Below are 14,701 nucleotides of genomic sequence, written 5' to 3'. Positions count from 1 at the left end.
CCAGTGCCTCACCACCCTCAAATTGAAGATTTTCTTCCTTATGTCTAGTCTCAATCTACCCTCTTTCAGGTTAAAGCCATTACCCCTTATCCTATCACTACACATCCTTGTAAAAAGTCCTTCTCCAGCTTTCTTGTAGGCCCATTTTAGGTACTGGAAGGCTGCTCTAAGCTGTCCCTGGAACCTTCTCTTCTCCAGGCTGAACAACCTCAACATTCTGTTCCCCTTCCCTGTCTCTCAGCTAAGGGGGCTGCGTAGCTGGAGAACAACTTGTCTTGCTATTAAAGACTGAGGCAAAGAAGGGATTAAGTACCTCATCGTCTGTCACTGTGTTTCTTTCCACATTCAATAAAGGATAGGGATTCTCCTTAGCCCTCGTTTTGTTGCTAATGTATTTAAAGAAACATTTGTATTGTCTTTTATGGCAGTAGCCAGATTAAGTTCTAGTTGGGCTTTGGCCCTTCCAATTTTCTCCCCATACAACCTCAGGACATCCTTATAGTCTTGCCTTATAGACTTGCCTGCTTCTTCTTCCAAAGGCCATAAACACTCCTTTTTTTAGCTGAGTTCCAGCCAAAGCTCTCTGTTCAGCCAGGCTGGTCATCTTTCCTTCAGCTCGTCTTTCGGCACACGGGGACAGCCTGCTCCTGCACCTTTAAGATTTTCTTCTTGAAGAATGCCCACCCTTCCTGGACAACTTTGCCTTTCAGGGCTGCCTCCAAGGGACTCTGTCAACTGGGCTCCTAAACAAGTCAAAGTCTGGCCTCTGGAAGTCCAAGGGAGCGGTTCTGCTGACCCCCTCCTTACTTCTCTGAGAATCAAAAACTGTAGCATTTCATGATCGCTACTCCCAAGACAGCCTCCAACCATCACAACACAGATGAGTCCTTCTCTGTTCATATACAGCGGGTCTAGCAGGGTGCCTTCCCTAGTTGTCTCCCTTATCAGCTGTGTCAGGAAGTTGTTTGTTGCCCATGCTGCATACACTGGTGTAGATGGACTTCAGCTGAGCTATTGATCCTGCCACCTTTTGGGGGGAGAAACCCTAACTCCTAAGGGACCATTCTCAGGCACTTCCATGGTTTCTAACACATCATTTAACCCTTATATCTTTTGCTGCTGCATGGTTCTCCATCCCCTACCTCCACTGAGCCAGACCGAAGGACATCGCTAGCACACCATCCCTCAAACACTGGCATGCTGCCCCCAGGATTATCTCCAGTGAGCCTGGTTTTATCCCTTTCCCTCTTCAAATCTAGTTTAAAGCTCTTTCAACGAACCCTGCTAACTCCTGTGCAAATATCCTTTCCCCCCTTTCAGACACGTGTGGCCCATTAGTCGCCAGCAGGCCTGGTGTTGTGTAGATAGGTGTATATGAAGCTTTATTACATCTGTCCTTGCTGGTGCAGTTGATTGAGTAGCTCAGTCTAGATAGGCTTTGGGTTCTTTGGGTTTGGATGAGGGCTACCTGGCTGTAATCCTCTCTAGATAAGTAGGGATATACAAACAGGGTGTATTGATGGCTGGGGTGGAGGCAGTACAAAGGCAGCTGAAGATCACCATATTTTCACTCTTAACTGAAAGCCTGTGACTACCACTTAGAAAACAAATGGCTAACCCCAAGGCCATGGACATTAGTGGAAATTTTATCACTGCCTTTTGTATGGATTTAAGCTGACTACAAACTTGCAGTCTTATCTATTAGTATTTTATTTTACCTAAAAATAATTTTGACCAGAGTAAAAAAATTCTAAAAAAGGCAGTGATTTTGCTTCACAAAATATTGTGTGATATCACAAGTTCAAAGAAGGTGTAACCTTACAGATAATGCGATCACGCCTTGGATTAAAATGCTATTGAGTATGCTTATTTTAAGATTTCTGGGGTACTGGAAGTAAAATGTGTTTTCTGTCATCCTTATTAATTGTGTATTTATTGGATTGAAATGATTTATTAAGTTGGTTGTTGCCCCAAAAATACTGGAGCTGAAAGGTTGTCTCTTTGTTAAGGATGATCAACTTGGGACTGACATTACTGAATATATTGTTGTATCCATGACACAATTAGTTTTCTTGAGAGTTTTTACTAATGAAAAACAAAATTAATTCCACTGTCAATTCAGTAGAATATGTCAGCTAGGCTGAACTGGATGATCACAGAGCCATGATGTGGTTGAGGTTGAAGGGACCTCTGGAGATCTAGTCCTCCCCCACTGCTCAAACCAGAGTGAGCCACGGCACGTTGCTCAAGGCTGTGTCCAGTTGGGTTTGAATATCTTCAGGGAGGGAAACTCCACAACCTCTCTGGTCAGCCTTGGCAGAAAAGAGTTTTATCTTATCCTTAAATTGAATTTCCTGCACTTTGTGCCCATTGTCTCTAGTCCTGTCACTGGGCCTCACTAAGAGGCGTCTGGTACCATCTTCTTTACTCTTCCCCATCAGGTATTTATACACATTCATAAGATCACCCCTGGGCCTTATCTCCTCCAGGATGAACAGTCTCAGCTCTCTCACCCTAACTTTGTATGGAAGATGCTTCAGTCCCTGAATCATCTCTCCTCCCTTTGATGGACTCATCCCAGTATGTTCGTGTCTATTTTGTACAGGACAGCCTGGAAAGGGACACAGTGCTCCAGATGTGTCTCACCAGGGCTGAGCAAAGGGGAAGGATCACCTCCCTAGACCTGCTGGCAATGTTCTTAGTGCAGCCCAAGAGGCTGATGACTCTCCTTGCTGCAAGGGCACATTGCTGGCTAATCGTCAACTTGGTGTCAACCAGGACCCCAAGTCCTTTTCTGCTTTCCACATGGTCAGCCTCCAGGCTGTGGGAGTGGTTAGGGTTATTTCTCCCAAGGGCAAGACTTGGCATTTCCCTTTGTTGAACTTCTGAGTTTTCTGTCAGCCTCTTTCTCCAGCCTGTGCTTGGCCCTCTGGATGACAGCACAACCATCTGGTATATCAGCCACCTCTCTCGGTTTTGTATCATCTGCAAACTTGCAGAAGGTGCATTCTGTCCCATTGTCTGGGTCATGATATGAGGATTAGAATGAAAACTTGATAGTGCAATTTCCAAGGATGATCAGTTCATGAGAAACAATGTTTTATTTTGTTTGTTTGTTTTTCTAACTACTCACCAGCTGCAAAGGAAAAAAAAATGGTCATACTAATTTGCAAGAGAAAGTTTATTGATTGCCAATGAAACAAGGTTAGGAAAAAGGCAGTGTAATTGTAGACAAATCAAACAAGGTGTTTGTCATAGCTACTGTTCTCATAGATAAGATCCTCATCATCAGCTTCCAGGAAAAATTTTTAAAAGAGAGATTTAGCATAGGCCATGGTTGGGAAGCCTCTTGATTGTTTTGTTTAGCAAACAAAAGGCAAGTGGAGCTGAAATTCCTCTCTGTAGATGCATCAAAGGGACAAGCCTCAGGGAGGGAGATGAGCTATATTAGAAAAAAAAAAAACCCACAACCCTGATGTAAGAACAAATCACTGTAAAATGACTATAAATAAATATAGGTTAAAAAGAGTCTAAGTATTGGAAGACTCTGAGTTTAGAACAAGCTTCCAATCACTGTATTAGAAGTAAAAATAAAATTAGTGAAGTTTGAAATGGAGCTCGGTTAGTTTATATGGAACATGGTACAGTCTGAGGTGGCAAGGAATAGGACCTTGACTCACAAATTTCTTGTCAGCCCAATGTTTCTAAATTATAACCTCTTAAAACTTAAAGGGTAAAGAAAAACACTCCCTCCCTGTCCATCCCATGGTTCAGTTGGAGATGTCTCCTACACATTGAAATGGGAGAGAAAACTACTTCTTACGAGTGTCTCCAGAGAGATCCCAAAACTACACTACCACCAGTCCCTGTGGTCTGAAGTTAGGAACTTATCTAAAAGAAAACCAACAGAATTAAAGCTCAAAACCCCAAATCTGACTGAAGTTGCAAAGGTGTTTGGGGTTTGGTTTTATTTGGGGAATTTTTTTTTTTTTCAGTCTGAAGTGATTATACTCTAGGGAAGTAGAAAGGATGAGAAAGCAGGAGAGGGAACATGGTAGGAGATAGGCACTGCTTGTAACAGTACAGACATTTTGTATGGTAACAGCTTTCAGGCTATACATCTGCAGTGTTACTCTACTGTGGGACAGACTATATGTGATCAGCACATATAGACTTTGTATGATTGCTAAACTTGTTCTATTGTTAGATTTAAAGTAGTACCAATAGCTTTCTTCAGCTTTCTCCACCACTGTCTGAATTGCTTTCCTAGTTATGCCACATTGCAGCAGGGTTTGGTTGTTATTGTGCATCCCCTGTTGTACGTGAAGGATATATGCAAATAACTAGGAAAGGCTTTTATCAGTTGCTTTGAGATAAGTGTTTTTGCTCACAGTGATAAGATTAAAGAGTACAGATACAAAACATGGCTACAAAACATCCTGATCCTTCACTGGCGGCTGCAACTGCTGTTCCTGGACAAATTAATTGTAGTAACTTTTACTCACCGTAAAACAAGGAAATGAACAGCCCCTCAAACAGCTGCAACAACAAAAAGGAAGCAAATATCAGCCAGTGAAGTCTGATTATGCTCCTGTCTTAGAGCACTGTCACACGCTTTATAACACTGTGCCCCCCGGAAGACCTGAAAACCGGAAGGATATTCCTTTGTGACCTGTGCCTCCCATGCCACACAGCTCTTGTCACTGCCCTGGCAAAGTCAGGCACAGCCTTTGCAGCAGCCCTAGTACCTTCCACAGACCAAAACTCAACCCGTCTCCTGGCTGACTGCTTTTCCTGAAAAATTTAAGGTAGTAGGCAGGTGTCATGCAGCTGCCATGGCAGTCTGCATTCAAATCCTTGCTCCAAATTTTTCTTTGGGAAGGAAATGAACCTTGGTGAAACAGCATTTGGTTCATTGTACCTGTGTTCAATTTCAAGTAAAGGTTTGCCTTGCCATGATGACTTTGGATCCATTAATTCAATACAATCACATGCTTTCTGGGTTTAAAACCATGGTGGTTACATCCTGTACATGTACATATGAAATATGCCAGGTTTAAAACAACAACAAAAAAGAAAATATATCAAATCATATTTTATAGACTGTCAGTGAATATATGATATTACTGAAAGGTTTTTAGATTATGTTGATAGACTAAGAAGGAAAATATAGATATTTTTTCTTCCCTTCCTTTACATTCCTTTCTCTTTAAAATATGATTTCAAGAAACATTTTCATTTTAAAATCTGCCTTATTTTTACGACTTAGAGAAACATTTATGGAAGTTACTATTTACTAGGAAGGATGAAATGGTAGAATAAAATAGGGGCAAATGAAAATTAGTGGGTTTATTGGCAGGCAGGGTTCAGGTCCTGAATAAGAACTGTTTAGGTATTTACATGTGAGGTAAGTTTCAATGTTCCTTTTGCAATCAATGGATATCAAGAACATACTCCATATTCAGTTAACCAAACACTAAGTGTCAATTTGGGGTGAACAGAATCATTTTCGAAGGTTCATTTAATTTATTGGCTAGATTCCTGTAACTCACGTGTCGATACCTAATTGTACTTGTCTTAACCTGAAACTGAATCCCACACAAAGCCTCTTCTGGAAAACTATTTGTCCGTAATGAATCCAAGTTCATAGGCATTAACACCAGAAGTCAGGAAGGCCAACAGATTTAATCACATGCTGCTTCTCCTCCTCCTTAGACTCTCCTTCAAGACTATTGAGATTTCTGGGACAAGTGAGGCACATCTCCCAACAGGTGGAAAATAGATGGTGGGTCAGGAACTGGCAAATGAAACTGGATACAGAAGAAATACCAGAATCTAAAAGAGACCTTCATGGAAGAAAATTTTGAAACTCCTGAGCTCAAACCTAAGGACTTTCCTGATATAATCATTTTAGGATGAAGGAGGGTCTCTAGATTTTGGACATCAGGCATTGTTCTTTCAGTAGTGGGGAAAAAGTTGAAAGGTATAGCTCTCTATAAGAAAAAAAAAAGATTCAGACCTAAGCAGGGTGGAAGAAAAGCTCTCCTGGAGGACTAATTGGGTGGATTCACATTCATGTGTTTCCTCTCACTGTATCAACAGAGCGGTACCCCCACAGCAGCTGACCCAGTGAAAGTTCTTCCTTCACTAGTTATGTAAAAGCATTCCTAATAGTTTGAAACTATGTACTATATCCAGTAAATTAACCCCTTGGTTTGCTTTTGGGTCATTGTCCACGTTGCCTTATTTCAGTTCCAGGCTCTCTTTTGGAGTGAACTGACTAGTTCTTTCTGGGATAACACCTGGGTGAGATTCTAGAAGTAGTTTTCCCCAAAGACCACCCTCGATAGACAATATGAGACCACATCCTATCCAGACTTATCCATCCTGAAACAATGCCAGAAGGTTTTATATCCTTAAAAATCCTCACACAGCTTTATATCATGCCACACATATCCTTGACATCATGCTAGGTTGCAACACAGCCCCCATTTTATTTCAAGTACTTACTGACATAAATGTGCATAGAAGGAGACAGCTGTGCAAAGAGTTTTGCAGACTGGCCATGACCATCCTGCTTTTTGAGAAGGTATCCCTGAGTGGTATCAATTCAAGCTACTCTCCACTTTTTGCTTCTACCAGCAATACTTCATGGAGTGGGTGACAGAAGGAATATCCATTTTCTTTAGGGCAGCAGGTACTGAGCCTCCAAAGTCCTTTTTTCATTGTTGTTTAGTAACACTCTGCAGCAAAATCTTAGTCCAAACCTTGGCATGACCCATGATGAACATTGAGGGGTGTGTGATTCTTTGGACTACCCTCTGGGCTGAGCTGCATGGCTTTTAATCGGGTCAAGGCAGACTTATAATAGACTTTAATGTCTTTTCTATTTTGTTCTTATTGCCATGATAGTGGCTTAGTTTGATAACGCAATTTTGGAGCATTATCATGTAAGTAGCTTTCATATTGAATTAGCAAACTATATAACAGGATAAGAAAAGTAATGTACGCTAGGCAGTGCTTACAATAAGATTCTGCATCTTTTCACCACAAAATGACATCTGTGACCTTCCTTTTCCCTTTTCGGTACAATCAGTCAGCATGAAAAGTTTTGCTCTACTGTTAAAAATAGAGCACCCCACCTATTAAATGTTGTTCAGCAGCACATGCAGGTCAGCCTTGCAGCAGAAAAAAAGGTAACAATAGTCATTTATATTGCATCTCTGTTTTCTTCAAAATATGTATGGAGTTGTATAGGCAAATATATTTCCATGTTCGTGTTGTGTGTGTTAGATTGACACTGTGCATCCATAATGATTAATACTAGATCTGTGCTCTGCCATAGCACACACAACGGCACTGCTCGCTCCAGATCTGAACCGTGCATTTGACTGGCTTTGTCAAATTAGCACCCGATACAGGATTTATGTCACCTTTGTGTTGGCTGAAAGGCAGCAGGGAACGTCTGATCTGGTAAGAAGCTGCGTGGTAGAAGTTGTTCTGCAGATATTTTTTTCAAGGGGCAGACGGAGTTTAATCCAGAGCTGCACTGGATGCTCCATGTGTGGCTGCTTTTAAGTGTGTATTAATTCCAGATTTCCTGTATTGTTCAGTAAGCAACCGAAGCACTCGCCTATCCTGAACTGACCTTTAAAGATGCTTTCACCAGCTTGACCTATGAGTTAAGTCATCTGCAATCCCTTAAAGTTCTTCCTCAAAATTCATCTGTTGCAAGGACAGGAAAATAACTAGTGATGGTGCTCAGGTGCCCCGAGTATCCTCCTATCTGTCCAGAGAAGCAAAATCCAGTGTATTCTGAATATGCAGGTATTGAAGCCTAGAGTCAGAGCCAGGCTGACTTGAAAATTAACCCATTCAGGCAAGAGTCACATCTCCTCCTTTCCATGATAAGTGAGCTATCTCAAAAAATATTCAGCTTTCTCACTTGCCTCTGAGTACATACGGGCATGAAACAGGCTGTCCAGAGAGGTGTTGGAGTCACCATCCCTGGGGGTGTTAAAAAAATATGTAGATGTGGCACTTGAGGGCATGGTTTAGGAGACCTGGTGGTGTTGTTTTGATGGTTGGCTTTTATGATCCTAGAGGTCTTTTCCAACCTTAACGATTCTATGGTTCTATGATTTATTTTAACAAAGCCATGCTATTTTATTTAATCAATTAATAAGCCATTTTATAACTATATCTGCACATTTCTTCATCCTCCATTTCTCTCAACAAAACACTTTGTAGTTATGAAAATTTTTGCTTACAGGTGTGAAAATTTCTCACGGAGGGACACCTCTTTAGGTGCTAACAATATTGTTTTATGAGGTTTTTTTTAAGATTAATTACTAATAATCTATTATGGTATTCACTGAATATTTTTCACCACCAGACATCATTAAAGGATTTTTCTGTGTGTTTAACTTCTTATTCAGTGTGATGCCTTCCATGTACGGCATATAGTTTGACTAAAGATTATTGAGACTGTTGGCTACTGTGATTTGTCACAGCTCCAGTAGTTTGCATAGAGCTGTTTGCACAGAATGTGTGACACTAATTGAGCTTGTGTGAAATGCTCACAAGTGTAAAAGTAATGGCATTTTATGAAGAAAAATACAGGTTCATTGGTAATGGTCACACAATGTAGAGTAATGTTGGCTTCTCTAAAGTTTATGGTAAAAATACCACTTCCTTCCCCAATGTCAGGACTTTTGTCAAACTGTTTTTCTGTGTGTTGAATCTGCTAAGTGGTAAATGACCTTATTATAGTGCTGCTCACTGAGATATGGGTCATATTGTGCAAAAAAAGGAAAAGGAACAGAAACTGTCAAATATAGATGTAAGCCATGTGACAAGTATAGCAAGGAAAAAACCCCAGGCTAACTATCTGGTATGCATCAGAACAGAAAGAAAGAATCTTTCTTTTCCTTGTTTTCCTTTCATAAGCGGTTGTTCATTCATAAAGAACAGAAATTTTTTGTGCTTCGCCCACCATAACCTGCTTTTCCGTTCCTTTACCTTTGAAGGCTTGTGCCCACTGCTGTTGTACAGCTGTGGGTGCTGATAGTGTAATCGCAGCACATTGTACCCCAGGTTCATTTTCCAAACAAATCAAGCAGGGGCAAATCAACTGCATTGGTTTGACATGCCTGAGCAAATCTAGAAAATATTAACACAACGTCAAGAAAGCTGGGAGTTGAAGTTTTCTGCCTCCGCAGTAAATGACTCTACCCTGAAGACTCCATTCAAAGGTAGAGAAGTACTATAGTCCCCTTTTATAGACAGAAAAAAAATCAGGAAAAAGATTTCTATGTTTTTCTACTGACAAGATAACACTGGAAGGGAATTTGCATATAGATAACCATAACAAATTTGTACATAACCCACTAAAACATGAGAAATCTGTGACAAAGTCACACTAAAATTCCGTGCCTTAACCACAGGGTCATTTTTTTTCTCTGAGATGTATTGACCTCATTTTCAAATTATAGGCACAACCACTAAACCCACAGCACCAATCTCCACAGTAGGCAGAGTTGCAAACCTTAAATCTCCTGAATGATACAGTACAGAAAGCACAGGTTTAATCCATGGAAGGCAGGGTTTCTCCATACAGGTATTATTTACATTTGGGTCTCAAAGATAGGAAATGAAGGAATTAGCTTGTGGGATAAAAGGGAAAAGGAGTGAATGCTCAGCATCTCAGCCCCCAGAGGTGAAAGCAGAAATCTGGAGAAAGGAAGGCTTCTCCTTGGTTGAGGGGGATCAGGTTAAAGATCATTTAGGCAAACTGGATCCTCGCAAATCCATGGGCCCCAAAGGGATGCACCCACGAGTGCTGCGGGAGCTGGCAGATGCTGTCACTAAGCCTCTCTCCATCATCTTAGAAAGGTCAGGGAGGACAGGTGAGGTGCCCAAGCACTGGAGGGTAGCCATTGTCACTCCAGTCTTCAAAAAAGGCAAGAAGATTAACCTGGGAAGCCATAATTCAGTCAGCCTCACCTCCATTCCCAGAAAGGTGATGGAGCAGTTCATCCTGGAGGTCATCTCCAGGCATGCAGAGGAAAAGAAGGTTATCAGAAGCAGCCAACATGGTTTCACTGAGGAGAGATCTTGCTTAACCAACCTGATAGTCTTCTATGATGGCATCATTGGCTGGGTCGACAACAGGAGAGTAGTGGATGTTGTCTACCTCGAATTCAGCAAGGCTTTTGACACTGTCTCCCATAGCACCTTCACAGGCAAGCTAAGGAAGTGTGGGTTGGATGAGTGGACAGTGAGGTAGACAGAGAACTGGCTCAACAACAGAACTCAGAGGGTCGTGATCAACGGAGCAGAGTCTGGATGGAGGCCTGTCACTAGCAGTGCTCCCCAGGGGTCTGTGCTGGGTCCAGTCCTGTTCAACAGATTCATCAGTGACCTGGATGATGGGATAGAGCGTAACCTCAGCAAGTTTGCTGATGATGCCCAGCTGGGAGGAGTGGCTGATACACCAGAAGGCTGTGCTGGCATCCAGCAAGACCTGGACAGGCTGGAGAGCTGAACTGAGGGGAACCTCATGAAATTGGACATGAGCAAGTGCAAGGTCCTACCCCTGGGATGGAACAACCCCACGCACCAGCACAGGCTGGGGGCTGAACTACTGGAAAGCGGCTCTGTTGGGAAGGACCTGGGAGTGCTGGTGGACAACAATGTGACCCTGAGCCAGCACTGGGCCCTTGTGGCCAAGAAGGCCAACAGTGTCCTGGGCTGCATGAAAAGGAGTGTGGCCAGCAGATTGAGAGAGGCTATCCTCCCCCTCTGCTCTGCTCTATTAAGACCACATTTGGAGTGCTGTGTCCAGTTTTGGGCTCCCCAGTTCAAGAAAGACACAGAACTACCGGAGAGTGTCCAAGCACAGAGCTATGAAGATGATCAGGGGACTGGAGCATCTCCCTGATGAGGAAAGGCTGAGAGACTTAAGTTTGTTCAGACTGGAGAAGAGAAGACTGAGGGGGCATCTCATCAATAGCTATAAATATCTGAAGGGTGGGTGTCAGGACGATGGGACTTGGCTCTTTTCGGTAGTGCCCAATGACAGGACAAGGGGCAATGGGCACAAGTTGGAACATGGGAAGTTCCACCTCAATATGAGAAAGAACTCCTTTGCTGTGCGGGTGCCAGAGCAGGGGCACAGGCTGCCCAGGGAGGCTGTGGAGTCCCTTCCCTGGAGACATTCACACCCCGCCTGGACGCGTTCCTGTGCCCCCTGCTCTGGGTGTGCCTGCTCAAGCAGGGGGGTTGGACAGGATGACCTCCAGAGGTCCCTTCCAACCCCTGCCATTCTGTGATTCTTTGATTCTGTGTGTCTGTGATGTTACCTTCAATGTCTTGATCCCCAAATCCCTAGCTATATTCAGAAGGAAACAAGCAATAATGAGACTCTGCCTGTGATGCTGTTGAGAGCGCCTGAATTTTTGAAGGCATAACCTGACTGTTACTTATTTGTCTTGCTCTGTGTTCATTGAAGTAAAAACAAGTAAAATACAGATCAAGAATGGATTCTGTAATAAGCTCTTAACAATAGAGATACTTCCTTGGAGAACCTGGCAAACAAAGAATGGTGTTATGAAATAGTAATCTGATTTAAGTAGCTTCTGAAGCTAAGCGGTAGAGTTTTGCCTTCTGAACCTGTTGTACAGGGAGAGCAGCTGTAATTTAATGGATTAAATTTGAGCCTAGGAGATTGCAAGATCCAGTCTGCTGAGTGAATCTGCCTCTTGGCAATGATGTGAGCTTGCACTGGAGACTGGACCCTCTCTGAACCTCAGTGACCTGGCTTATCTGTGCAGCTTGGAAAGCAAAGCTGTTATCTAAAAACCCAACAGGTGTACAAAGGAATAGGAAATTTAAATTATTAGCAAAACTGGGTTTGGTCAGAGATTTCCCTTATCACATCTTTATCTTTCTTCCCTCCTGTATCTGAATATATGATAGATGCATTTAAAGCGGGGGAGGGGGAGAAATACTTATTCTAGAACACAGATTTTTGGTTTGGACATTATCGGGGCTTTAAACCTTTTTTTTTTTTTTTGCCTAAAAGACAAATAGAAGTTCAGGACTTCCCCAGGTAGCAGCTACTTAGGTACATACTTCTGTGGTTTGTCTGAATTTTGTTTTCTCAGTAGTCAAACATTCAGAGTATCTACTTTTCCACCCAATTTTTAGCGTGCTCTGTTACTGCCCCAGATTTTCAAAGAACCTTCTGCTTCCCAAAATTCTCTCTTGTTTTTTACATTCACACATAACAACAGAGTCTTTACTTGTAGATCACTTTAGCAGTTATAGTTAAGAATAATTACACAATATGTAAGTCTATGGCTTCTCAACTTCTGTTTCAGTAATAACAAATAACTTTTGTGGATTAACTGCAAATATAATCCAGTTGAGTTTTTTCAAAATCACCAGAGAGAATTGGACCTCTGAAACAGAAAAAAAAGGTATTCAGATGGAAAGAAAGAAGATTGTTTTGTCCTTTTATCACTAATCTTCCACAAAACCATTTGTATCACGCTCATTTCTCACCCTATATAACCATCTCCTTGCAAAACTACCCATAACACCACTGACTAAAAGAAAACTGCAACAGAGTGCAAGAGGAATGGATGTTGCTCACCTTGTAAGAACTTAGCCCTGTGCATGACTAATCTTGCGACCAAGTAGGATCCTACTGTGCATGTTGAGTTTGACTCCGGGGAACAAGAACTTATTTCTCAGAGACCGAGAGCTGGAATGGCCACTGGAGTTTCCGTCAGTGTATGTAACCATAATGACAAATTATGGCCTCTGCATTATCATTTGGAGCAGAATTTCACTAAGGAACACCTGTGTCAAAAATAAAACCTCATGTTGAGATATATCATAGTTTAAAAGACCTCAGATGGTAGTTAATCCATCACAACTTAATGTGTAAAATAAGGACCTTGTTCTTAGTCCAGTTTTGTCTTTCTTTGCCTTCCAGGTACTGTATCTTAATGCACTTCTCTCTAGTAATTTAAAAAAGCCTTTTCCTACCAGAGAACCTTTCCCTATGCAGGGGATGCTCTTAACTTTCTTTTTGATAAGATTCATTATCTGTGTTACTTCAGTCTGTCAGTGCAGTTCCTGATGGTTAGTCAAGAGGCCTTTTTGAACCTTTCCTCTCTCTGGTCCTTGCAACCCAAAATAATTCTGAACAAAGTTAGACATCTTCAGAGCACACAGAAGTCATCAGAGAACTATGGGGATCAGTAACTTACCACCACCATTCTTAGGCACCATCATTCTACCTGTTTACCATGTTCTAGTCTCAGTTTTCCTGTCTTTGGACATATGAAACCTCACAGATGGAAAAAAGCTGATTGAAGGGAAACCTCACAAGCTTTTAATATTTTTATTTGAAAATTTGAATTTTCTTGTGCATGTTTTCATCAATAAGCTGTCATATGAAAATATACAGCACATCCAGGTTGAGATATATAATTGAAGAGTATATGGTATATTTGTTTGGTTGGGGTTTTTTTTAAGTTGCCTGACATACGTAGAAAACACTCAAAAGAAGTTTCTTTCTCAAGGCTCTTTGGGGACTTTGTTAAAAGGTAAGAAAATCTATTGTTTATTTAGCAATATCGCCTCATTCCAGGCATGGGCTGAAGCACACACTTATTTAACAGTAAATCTGCTTCTATGAAATGCAGGTGAACAAAATAACAACAAACAAAATATTCTGCATCTATACAGAAAACTTTATGCACTGCTTTAAAACATCTTTAGAGTGGTGGATAAAGGGTTTTTATTACTGCAGGACAACGAAGCACAGAGAGGGTTAATGAATTATCAGAAGCTCCACAGATAGAAGATCTAAGCTGAGATGAACCTAAGGTAGGAGTTCCTCTTGCCCTATTTACACTGCTTTTTCACAGGATCTGCTAAACTTTGTGAGGATCAGAGCTAGTTTAATTCCTTTTACATTCAGTCTGGAAAGAAGCTATTTCATAGCAATGTTTGTTGAATAATGTATTTGGATGAAGACTGCTCAACTAGCTCTATGAACGTACAGTGTTTGAAACTGCATGTGAATATACGTTGTAAGAAGCTCAACTACTAGAAGTAGTTCATGGGCAGTTCACAGCAAGCGATCAGTTATCAGGCCACATGACAGCAACGTATGTGATCACGACAACATCAGTTCAATGCAAAAGGTTATTTTCTCAAGAAATCATGAAAGTTGGTTTATAGATAACTGTACTGCTTTGGCTGTCAGCTTTAAAACAATGAGCTATAATACCAAAAACCCCAAAGCACGGGCGGGAAAAAGTTCCTTGAGTGAGCTGTTTGACTCCTAGTACTTTGACATGAGATTTAGCAATTTAACTCTTGAAAGCTCAAGAGCTTTCAGCCTGTTCAGCTAAAAGCTTAAAGGATGTAGTGGACTACTTCACCAAACTAAAATATAGAATTACATTTAGTTAATGCCTCAGAAATAAGTGACGAGAATATGCTGTGTATTCACTAATTTTAAATTATTAGCACTTTGTGTCACTAAATTTTTCCTCAAAGTATGGGTGTATAAGGTCAGCACCAGTGTCTTTCCTACTATTTTTATTTGCCCTCAGTTGTTTCACATTCTTCTTAGAATTCACCCCTCAAAATGAGGAAGGCACTGGACACGTGTCGTGGT

The sequence above is a fragment of the Phalacrocorax carbo genome, chromosome 1, assembly GCF_963921805.1.
Source record: "Phalacrocorax carbo chromosome 1, bPhaCar2.1, whole genome shotgun sequence".
NCBI classification, from domain to species: domain Eukaryota; kingdom Metazoa; phylum Chordata; class Aves; order Suliformes; family Phalacrocoracidae; genus Phalacrocorax; species Phalacrocorax carbo.
The sequence above is the reverse complement of the archived record's forward strand: the minus strand, read 5'-3'. Positions refer to the sequence as shown.